Source organism: Corvus brachyrhynchos, unplaced genomic scaffold (assembly GCF_000691975.1).
Source record: "Corvus brachyrhynchos isolate BGI_N302 unplaced genomic scaffold, ASM69197v1 scaffold7, whole genome shotgun sequence".
In the NCBI taxonomy this organism is placed as follows: Eukaryota; Metazoa; Chordata; class Aves; order Passeriformes; family Corvidae; genus Corvus; species Corvus brachyrhynchos.
The window spans coordinates 2340571-2351747 of record NW_008239054.1 but is presented as its reverse complement, the minus strand read 5'-3'; the positions used below and the strand labels follow the sequence as shown (position 1 = coordinate 2351747).

The 11177-nt window shown below is 42.2% G+C and overlaps 1 long non-coding RNA gene across 1 annotated transcript; it reads left to right on the top strand.

The window, feature by feature from the left end:
• Positions 1 to 6: 6 nt before the first annotated feature.
• Positions 7 to 10792, top strand: LOC108447885. Its single transcript, XR_001863589.1, has 3 exons — positions 7 to 2723; positions 4359 to 4607; positions 8992 to 10792. It is a non-coding gene; the product is annotated as an uncharacterized LOC108447885 (long non-coding RNA).
• The last annotated feature ends 385 nt before the right edge of the window (positions 10793 to 11177 follow it).

Here is an 11177-nt window from a genome sequence, read left to right as displayed (position 1 = left end):
CCTAGGCAGGACTCCATGCACTCTTGGCACTAATTCAGTGAGAAAGAGCAGTGTGCTTTAGTAAAAAGAGACTTTAGGATGGTGTTGTCAATGCCAATGTGAAGGCAGTTTAAGCAATTTTGACTTAAGAAATGGCTAACAACCTTTTCACATACCAGTAGGATGGTTCAGGAAAAATTAGCAGTTTCAGAGTGATTAATAAAAACTCACCTCTCATTTGGATCTTAATTAATTCTTCTGTTACAGGAGCTGCAGCTTTTGCTGTTAGCTGAAAGTGGTCTGACCTTCAAATAAAATGGCAGGTACTTTAGAAGGAGAAATATTCCAGGGCCTATTGGTATCATGGCACCATCTCTATGTGCTTTTCAGGCATTTGCACATTTCTCTACTGCCTGTTCTGATAAGGACCTTACTCTGAGCAAAATCTGGTCCTTAACAGCTCTGGGTTATTCAGCAGTTGTCTTGTACTGTATGAATGATGAAACCCATAACAGTGGACATTGACTCTACTCTGGTCATTTTAAATTACATTTTTTTTGTAAAGAGTTTAGGCTTACTCCTGATAATCTTTTCCAGTTTGGGATTGAAAGGCATTTCTCCAAAGCTTTTCAGTTCCCTAGAATTCTTTTGGTTGTTAATGTAACATAAGAAATAAAGAAAACCAGGACATTCCTTCTAACACCATCAAAGCATTTAATAAGAAATGAAAGAGGATTTCTTTTGTTCCTACAATTATGACTGTTGAAGCAAGCTGTGGTAGTGAACATTATCTGGTTTTCAATAATTTTGTTATTCGAGAGAAGCTTAGACTACTGTGCATACAGTTACAACCCGTTATCACAGGAGAACATAAGGCAGTGAATGCCACATGAGCAGCAGTCTCATGCAGGCAGGGAGAAAACAGTGATTTTTGTGGGGAAAGCATTCAATTAGGACATTAAAAATATCTGGCTTAGGTATGTCCCTCAGCTATATGCTTTTTGTGGGTCCTTGGAGGTGTTGTTTAGGGGCGAATCTTCAAAGACGTTTAGGCATACAGCTCTCATGGGATTAAAAGGGACTTCACTGACTTTGTGGGCTTTGTCTTTCTGGGTCTGGTTTCCACCAGGTGATGAAGTTTATTTCATATCCTGTGTACTGCAATTGTAATCTTTGGACAAAAGGCACTTTCTCTCAGCATGTGTCATTTCATCAATTTCCAAAATGGACCCAGGGACCAAATATATGGAGACCAAGCAAGGATTGTACTGTACTGCGCAGGTTTGTGTGTGCATGTATTCATGTGCACACTGTCTCTCTAGTAACCTTTTCTGTCCCTTTCTAGCTTTGTTAGTGTCAAGGTAAAAATGCTTTTCTATCTTCCCTGTCTTCTTAAATGGCTTTCCTGACTTCCCGTTCTTTGTTTTTCATCTGATTTGAATCTAAGCTATGAAGGAAGATGAACATCTGACTTGCTGGAGAGCATCACTCCTGTGAATAAGATCTATGTTTAAAGATGTTTCAATTATCCACAGAAACAAGTGCTTTTAAAGCTGTTAGATCTGTTTCCTTACGGATTTGACTTCTCATTTTGCATTACATTGCACTGTATAATGTGCAAAATATACAAAGGGCAAATTGGAGTGCTATGAATATGATTCTGACTATGTGCAATCTTCTATATTATACAACATGAAATTCGTTAAAAAGTTAAGACAAAAAATTATTTCAAAACAGGATGACAGAATGACGGAAGTGTCATATGACTATATGGAAAGGCTATGTCTGCATATCTTCATCATAGCTTTTCCCCAGCTTGCTTTTAAAAGGAAATTCTGGCAAATTTTAGGCAATTCCACACAACCCTTTGGTTTTGATAGAACCACATGAACAGAATCTGGTTCTATAAATCTTTTCTCAACGAAGTCCTTCTAAAACCTTAATTAAAACACGCTGTCTCTACCAGTGCTACAGGAAATCAGATAACAAAGCAATGGCACCCAATATGCTCCTCTAGATGACACAATTTCCTATTTCATTTACAGTCTTAACAAACGCTTCACTTTCTCTTCATTAAGTCCATATGCATCTCTCTTTGTCCTGGAGATAATATAACTGCTGGCACTGCAGGCTGTGCTTATGAAATTGTTATTTTTAAGACCATAAAGCACATGACACAGTGTTATAGGAGCTGCCCTAATGAAATCAACGGCTCTGTCACTGTGCTCATGATCATTTACACCACAGACTGATCCAACTGCTGGCACCGAGTAACATCTGTTTTGAAATTCAGAGGGGCCATCAAATTCTTCCAGAATTTCCCATCATTAAAGAAGCCAGTTGCCCCCATTATTTTCTTTCTTCTGTACATGAGATTGGTCTGAGTGTTTTAATTACCAGAGGAAGGAGAAAGTATGTCCAGCTCACCTAACATCTAAGTAGCCAGTGTACCGTGGGAAAAAGAAAATGAAAGAAAATCCAGCCAAAGTTCATCAATGTGAAATATTGTCAGTCTTATTTCTCTTTGTGTCCTGATCCTGTTTGCACTCAATGTGTTCATATATGAGTGAAAAGGAGATTTCAATCAACAGTTTATGCAGCATGTCCAGTTTTCATGCACTCATGCGTGACCTTTTCTTACCCTGCAGGTACAATTGGTTTCTCAGTGACATATACCTTATTAACTTTTTCATGCTGGGATTGCACTGAAGTGATGCTGCGTTTACCCCCAGGAGTCACATCAGGTGAGAGGCTTTCAAATCACAATTTACAGAAATGGTCTCCTGCAGATGTCCTGAGGAGGATAAGAATCTCTTAGAGAGAGGAGAAACTGTCCCTACCACTCAGAGAGGTGGTGTCTCATGGTTCATGAGCAATATCAATCTCGTGGGCCCTTTAAAGCAATTTCCATTCTTACATATTCCTCACCACTCTCATCTTTATTGTACTTTTCAGTGGCTCTGCAGGGCTGTGAAGACCCAGGGATTGCTTTCTCAGTAGCAGCCATTCAGCTTCACTGCTCCTCTGTAAAACTTTGTCTCTTCTCCTGGGAGTCAGCAAAAAGAGCATAGAGCAACCAGGAAGAGCAGCAGGGAAAATGGAGAGGTGAAGTAAAAGGCAGAATGACCTGTCAAGACAAGGAGACAGGGCTTTTCTCCAGGCCAGTCAGAGGGCCTGCTCTGAGATGAGCAAGAAAGGCCAAGGTTGATCAACCTACAGTGAAAAACAGCTAAGCAGCAGCAACACCATTTTCCTTAACTGGGGATCTGATCAAAAGCCTGCTTAGTTCAGTGGAAAAAGGCTTCCACTGAGATCAGTAGATTTTAGATCTGTCCTCCAAACATGTCCTATCTTTGGTAATTAAAACAGCTTTTGCTGCTTCCTGTTCATCTTAACATCACAGATCCCATGATTCTGTTATGGAAGAAGTGGACTTGCTCATGACTAACGGGTGGAATGCTGGCAAGAAAGTTTCTATTCCAGAATCTGGCCTGTAAAACTTATATTGCTAGTAAAGATGTGAGGGGAGGAAAACATATAGAGTGGTTCTCAGTCTCATGGTGAGCTTCCAGAACAGCACGAAGCAGCAAATCCCCAGCTTAGTGGCTGCAAAAGAAGTGCTGTTCACTTGGAAACACCATGAAACAGAAGCCCAGATATTTGTTACTGCCACTCTGGAAGTCCAAATGGCAAAATGAACTGCTGGCTTTCATCATCACTCCACCAATGAGTTCCTGCAAGAGCCTTTGTAAAGGAAACGGGAATTTAGCATCCAAGTTCCCTTCTGAGATCTCATGAAATATTGTGGGCATTAAGAAAAAGGATTGCAGAACTGTAGCTATTCACTGCTGTTTCTTTGGTCCAAACATCACTAGGAATATTATTTTAAGAGGGACAATTTGAGACATGAGGTCTAAATCTGACTCTAGGCTTCAGTGAGTAGGACCCAGAGACACCATTCATCAAAGCCCAGACCTGAGTCTCTTCACTGGCTGTTGCAGTGTCCCAGACCATGCTCACCCAGGGCTCGAGCTGTGCTCTTGAGTCTCGCCCGCCAGCATCCAGCACATTTTGAATGCCTCTGTGATTCTGAGCAGTAACAATGCTCCCAATTGCTAACAACAAACGAAAGGGCCAAGAGTGCTTATTTTGGTGCCCTGTCCACATCTTTTGTGTATCCAGAGTTTTAATGTAGGTATTTGTAGAGAGCCAAAGGAAACCCACAGCTCTTTTTATACAAAGTGGAAAATTACAGAGAATAAGTCTGGGGAGTACATAAAAAGAGCATAAAACAGAACAATACCCTACTACCAACAAAATACTGTCCATCCTTGTCCTAACCATAGAGAAGTAAAGCAAATCTGTCTCTTTTCTTCCAGCCATAGATGTTTTGATCATGATCCACAGCTAACACTTTGCAATGCTCGAAGATATGGCTGGGCAAGGAACATCTGGAGAAGCCAAGTGAGACACCAGGACTGCATTGCCAAATCCCTGCAGGAGATTCCTATTGCATAAAATATTCCAGTGATCAAGCAGTGATTGCCCACTTGTCAGCGTGAGGGAGAGCTCTGTGAGTGAAAGGCAAGAACTACTCTCCTGGAAGGAAAGCTGCAGCTCACTTGCAGGTAAACATTGCTGAGCTGCCACCTGTGGCATTGCTGGGCTTGGTGTCATGCCGAACACAATGAGGCTTTTTAGCTATTAATGGGCAATTTTATCCATATTTTACATGTTTTTTCCTCTGTTCCCCTACTTGTCTAGCCCTCCCTCACAGTAAACCACTGCTGCTTGGTGTATGCCAGAGGGAGCAGTCTGTTTCAATTACTGTGGCAACACTACACCTCTGCTGATAACAAATAGCCATTGTGCTCCTGGCCCCAGGAAAAGGCACTGTAGGGAATTATGCCTCTGGTTTGCAGGCAATAGTTCAATTTCCTAATTTATTTTCAATATTCAAAATTTCACCCATGCCCAGTCAGTTTTCTCTGCCATCTACAGTCCCAAAGAAGAAGGGATTGATCCTACTTATTTAAGGATCCCAGCTTTTCAGGGGGTACAATGAGACTTCACATGTTTCTACATGAATAAGAGCACCAAAATTTAGCCCACCTTCATGTTAGTCAAGCATGCTAACTGTTCACACAAAGATCATCTTCAGTGCAAGATGAGTGAAGCCTCACCATGACCTAGGAAGGAGAGAGATCCTCTTACTCCTCTGTATACAGTCAGGACAGCAAGAGGTGAGGTGGTCTGCTCAGGGCAGGGGGCATCAGGGCCAGAAATTGAAAGCCACCTCCTGACCTCCAGGCTCACAGCTTTCTGCACTTTGTTCTGTCTTCTCAGATTAAATGGTTGAGCACGACAGGCCAGCGTGAGCAGAGGTATAAAACAACACAAGCAAATGTCTGTGTTGGTTTACTGATGTTTGCTCAAAGTCATACTTACCAGATATCCTGTGTTAGGATTTCCCTGGATCACTGGCCATAATTCTCTATGTGCCAGCCTGTAATTTCTGAAAACACTACTTTTGCTTCTATTTTAAAGTCCCCTTTCCTATCATTTTCTCCACGGTTATCAGGGCTGGGTAGTTCTGTAAGAGCTCAGTCAGAGTGAGGGAAAATAGCAGTATGGGAGAAAAATGGCAGTGATGGCAAACTTCAAAAGGTTTGGAGGTTCAGACAGAGGTGTAAGCTTATCTGAACCTCTTTGGTGTGGAAATTGATACAGAATTTCATGAAAAACCTCAACTTTCTTGTAAGACATCTGGCAGATCAGAGCTTCAGCTGGTTTTGAAGTAACTTGAGAGTGACCTTTCCTGCACTGTTTCCATATTTTGTCTTCCTGTCCACAGCAAATGAGAACTGGCAGAAGCACACAATGGGTTTTGGTGTGTGGGGGCAGGCTCCCTGTTTCCCTGTCCTCTGTCCTTTGTCATCAACAGGCTTAAGGGCCCAGCCTGCTAACAACAAAATGCCCAGCCAACCAACGTGCCCTTTTTAAGCTTTACAAGAATGTTTTTGGAGGTTGGGAGAGGAAGTATGCAGAGGTGAATAATTATTTCATGTGAGCAGGCTGATTTTTATGGGGGCCAGCAGATCAACTGGAAGCCTCACAATGCAGAGTTGATATCAGGATAAAAACTAATGTGAAACTGTGCAGGATAAATTTCCCTTGACATACATCCCATGCCACTTCAGAGAAATTTCTGGCTTGCATGGATTGTAAAAAGACTACAGATTTTGGGCTTTTGTTTTTACACAAGACTACAAATTCCTGACGCTGTGATTGTTGCCCTTGATATGAAAGTTGCATGTTATGATTCAATGGTTTTAGCTCTCCTTAAAAAGCTCATTAATCACTGATTTTACATGTCTATAATTATTCTGCTGGAAATCTCAATCAATTTTTTTAGTGTGAGAGTCAATAGTTAGAGGGCTGTCAAATCTATTCATTATAAAATACTTTTGTCAAGAGTATATTACCAGGCTGTAAACACTTGTTCTAATCTAAAAAAATTGCGCAAAAAGAATCTGATAAAGAAGGTAAGATTTAAGAAAGGGAAAGAAACAAAAGGAAGAGAAAAATCCATACGGCTGTTTTTAGTTACATGTCCTTTACTGAAGGTAGTGTGAGACACCCAGCTCTGCAGGCTTGGGATGAGCACAAAGCTACAGTGCTCCTCTCCTTTCTGCCAGCAGAGGGAAAGAAAAGGCTGCTATTATTCCCTCCTCCTTCAGATACTGCAGATGGTTTTCTGTCCCAGGCAAACAGCAGTGCAGCTCCTGATGCCAAAGTCTGTGCTCCAGGCAGAGGTTTCTGTGCCACAAATGCCTGTCTAGCAGGTGTCTTTAATCAAATCCAGGTCTACTCTGTATTTTGTACAAAAGGTGTAATTTTGATATGAGAGGTTCCATTAAACAATGTCATGGTTCCTTTTGCTCTGAAACTTTGCAGTAAGGCAGTCCAAACCAAGCACTCTACCAGGTTCTGGCAGGGAGACAGCTACCACAGAAAATGCCATGAATTTGTGCCAGAGCTGGCACTGGAGCCTCCCTTGCTCTTGCCCCATTTCCTGTGGATGGATTTGGTTGGAGGAGTATGGTGTACTTCCCAGCTCGCTGTCCTGGGCTGTCTGGGCAGGCAGCCTGTGACTGCATGCACAGATAAATTAGGAGCATGAGCTTGGATGGGGAGAGCACCCGTTTAAAACATGCTGGTATATGCATGGGTCTCCTTACAATCTGGGGCAATTTTTGAAGTCCTCAGAACTGTCTCCACAGCTCTGGGACTTACATTCATTTTCTAGCAGAGGGCTGTGTGTTGCTATGTGGAGAAACTTGGATGGGAAAGGAGGCCAGGATGATAAAACATTTGAGTCCCATCCAGCAGTGGGAATATGGAAGAGCTCAGTCCCTAAGCCCTGAACACCTCCACCTCCGCTGCCTAGTACGGCAGAGAGTAGTCATGCTGAAAATAACTTTCCCAATTTAGACAGAGAAGTCTCTGGTGTGTCCCCTTACTCTCAGAAAGTAGGCGCAAGAGGAACAAGTCAACTGAGGGGAAATCTCTGGCTTCTCAGCATGTTGTTTCTGACAGGTGTGGGGCTGCATGTGTCTGCTTCGTAACCACAAGAATGGTTTTCTGCAAATGATTAGACATTTCAATACAGAGTTGTTATGGCTGGAGAAGCCCCTTTTGCAGAACTGGATCACTGCAACTGCATAAGCAGCTGATAACAGTATTTTTAAATGGCCAGTGATTCCAAACAGAGCAATAAAGCACATCAACAAATACTTAGGGAAACAGCCGTATTTATGAGCCCCAGCTAATGCCCCAGCTGCATATCCCCGTGGCACACTGTGCCTCCAGGAGCTGTGCAAATGGAAATCAGGACAAAGCAGCCTTCTGTAGTGAGGCACTGGATTAAAAACTTAATTTTTTGCAAGTTTCCTGTTTCTTTCTGTGGATGTTTCTGCTTTACAAAACAGAAGGTGAGAATCAAAGTAATTCAGACTCATCCAAGATATCTGAAGGATGGCCTTGAATGCAGTGTTAGTGCACTAGGGAATTAACTCTGTGGGCTATAGGAAGGTTCTAGAGCTTGAAGGCAGTGTTTCTTGAAACCTGCAGGTGTGCAGCTAAAGAGGAGGCCTTCAGTGCCTCCCCCAAGTCCTTGAGCTCCACCAAGACAATCACTGTATATAGTCACCACAGGCTGTGGCCACAATGTTGATCAATTAGTAGTGTACAGTGTCTGGGGGAGCTGCAGAATCACACAGTCCGGAGGGAAGGGCTTTAGGGAGAGCTTACCTCCGAGCAGAGCCTGCTGAAGTCAGACCTGGCTTCTCTGGGCCTTATCCAGTCAGGCACTGGAAACCTTCAAGGATGGAGCCTGCACAACCTTTTTGGATAATCTGCATCAAAGTCTGCCTGTCTCTGTAGCGGAAAGGTTTCTCCTTATATCCTGTCTGGAGATGCCCTTATTCCTTTTTTGGCCACTGTCCTGTTCTATGATCACACATCTCAGTGAAGAGCCTGCTTCCATCTTCTCAATGACCTCTTTGGCAGGCTGCTGGTAGGTTGCTTTTTCCTTTGGGGTGAACGAGCCTTGTTTCCTCAGCCTTATCTCACATAGCAAGAAACATTGTGGTGGTCCTCTGCTTAGTTCACTCTGTTGGTCAACATCCCTGTATCTGGGAACACAAAACTGGACAGAATAATTGCCATGTAGCCTGACCAGTGCCAAATAAAGGGGAATGAAATTGAACTGTTATTCACCATTCTAAATTTAAAGAGAATCTAGTAGGAAATATTTTTAGTCCTTTGTGATTTAACATTTAGCTCAACCCTAAAATCAGAGTGAAGCCCAAAAGAATCCATGAACTACTTTTTTTTTTTTTAAATGTTCCTCAAAGCAATGCTAATAAAAAATTGCTGAAGATGTAAAAAGGATTCAAAACCATAGTAGTTCATCGACTGCAATTAAAAAATTCTTATCTTTCATTTCAGCACTGCTGGTTCATTTGTGCATCAGAGACCATGGGGCTGAGCAAGCATCACAGGTAAAGATGTCAGCTCTGAGCTATTTTGGGGAGCAGGCATTCTTGCCTCAGGACATCTGAGGGAAGGGAGCAGCCAGCTCAGAAAGGCATGAAGAAATAGGATGGCCTAGGGATTTCCAGACTGGGACTCTGAAGGTGTTCCTGAGTGCTATATTGCTAACAGAATTGTACCTTTCCGAGGGGGATATTAAACACAGTGCTGCTAGGCTGCTAATTCACCTTGGTGAGTTGGAAGTCTTCTTTGTGTAGCTGCTGAAGCCTGTCACTGGCACCTGAGACTGCTTCCTTAGGAATGACAGACTGTGGCAGAGTCAGTAATACCTCACAGACCAGTAGAAATATTAATGTATTTGAAAAACGCCACTGGTGAATGGCCAAAGCTGAAAGACTCTGACTTTATTACCCAGATTTTCAGCGAGGTTTTTTTCTTTTAATCCTCCAGGCAATAATTCCCCCATCTCTTTGCTCCTAAAATCAGATTTCATTTTAATTTTTTTGAGAATAAATTGCTGTAAATCTTTGGAGAGTCCTCAGAAATGTGATGGCTGCTGTGTCAGGTATTTTGGTTGAAGAAATTCTGCAGCTGAGTTGATGGAAAATAACCTATTGCTTGCTTTTATTAACCATTGCCTGATTATTTTTTTCCCTAAGAGGCCAGAACTATAACTGGTCACAAGCTAGTGTTTCATCTACACAGAGATTAAGCCAAAAAAGTGTCAAAAGTAAATAAGTAACCCACAGGGATAATATTACCTTAATACTGTTGAAGGATTTGAATATATTTTGTGAGATAGCATTTTTTTTTATTTCTTCCCATTCTCTTTGCTTTGTTTTGAATGCAGAGAGGTTATATGAGCATTGTTTTAACTCACAAAAGCTTTCTGAATCTAAAGTGAAGCATTTCAAAATTTAAAAAAGGCAAAGTCAGAAAGACTGAGAACAGCAAGCAGCCCTCTCAGGGAATGCTGTTTGGAAGTGGTATTATTAGAGGTGCTGGAGCTGAGAGAGGAGAGCATGTGCACAAAATTCCCTGCGTCACTGAATATGACTTTCAAGACCTCATAATATCTTCTGTAAAAGCTACCATCCTGTCAAACATTTTTGCAGTTGATCTCTCTGTGGCTGAAACCATAAAGAAAGCTCAAATAAAGTCGCAACTATTTTTGCTATTAAAAAAGCCACATCCTTTTCCTTTTGTCTCCTTGTTCTAAAGCCCTGGCTGTACAGCATTTGATCAAGCCTTCAAAAAGACAAAACAAAATTTTCCCTCAGGCATAGAGCAGTCTTAGGAAGTTTTGGCTCAAGATACAGATACTTCTGTGAAAATGAAAATAGGATCTCGGAAACAAAATCCTACAGCAGCCATAACTGGCCATGGCTATGGTGGTTTTAATTATATCTAGAAAAACTGGGGGATTGCTATTATTACTGGAAGACTGAAGTGGGGCTGGTAGTTGTGATAAGGACAGGGGACCCTGAAGAAGCACAGCTGCTTTTTCACCTCTATGTCAGGATACAGCCATGCAGCAGCAGGCAAGCAAAAGGAGGTGCTTATGTGTCTTTTGTAGCATCTCTGGTAAATCCTCTTCCAAAGGGAAATGCCAGAGAGTGAATGCAGCTAGAGTGCTCTTTCTCGACATCATTCAGGCACAGCTCTCAGTCCTGAATTCTGAGCTGATGTTTAGCCATCAGAAGGATATTTTATACCTGTCTTGACCTGTTTAGCTGTAGGTAATCAGACAGCCTGCTGCTCTGTGCATGTGTATGTGAGCCCACACCTCTGTCGGGCAGTTACCTGCTAATAATCAGACCTGAGCTGACAGCACAAGGTCATTAATGGTTATTAAGTTTTTTGTCAACTCTGGCCTGTGTCTGATTTAAATCAGGGGTTTAGAAATGATAGCTGAGCACCTACATGACCTTCTGCCAAGCAGTTATATCAGTATTTAATATGTCAGATTTTTCCAGCCATATGTGTTCCCTCATTTCTGTGTTATTCTGTTACAGTGGGGATACTGTAACACGTGTATCAGACAACGAGGCCCATGGAAAAGAAATATCTATGGACAGATTCTTGCTAGATGTTTCAGAGATGTTTATTTCTCCAGCCGCATGGCCGGGGCTCTGCCGAGG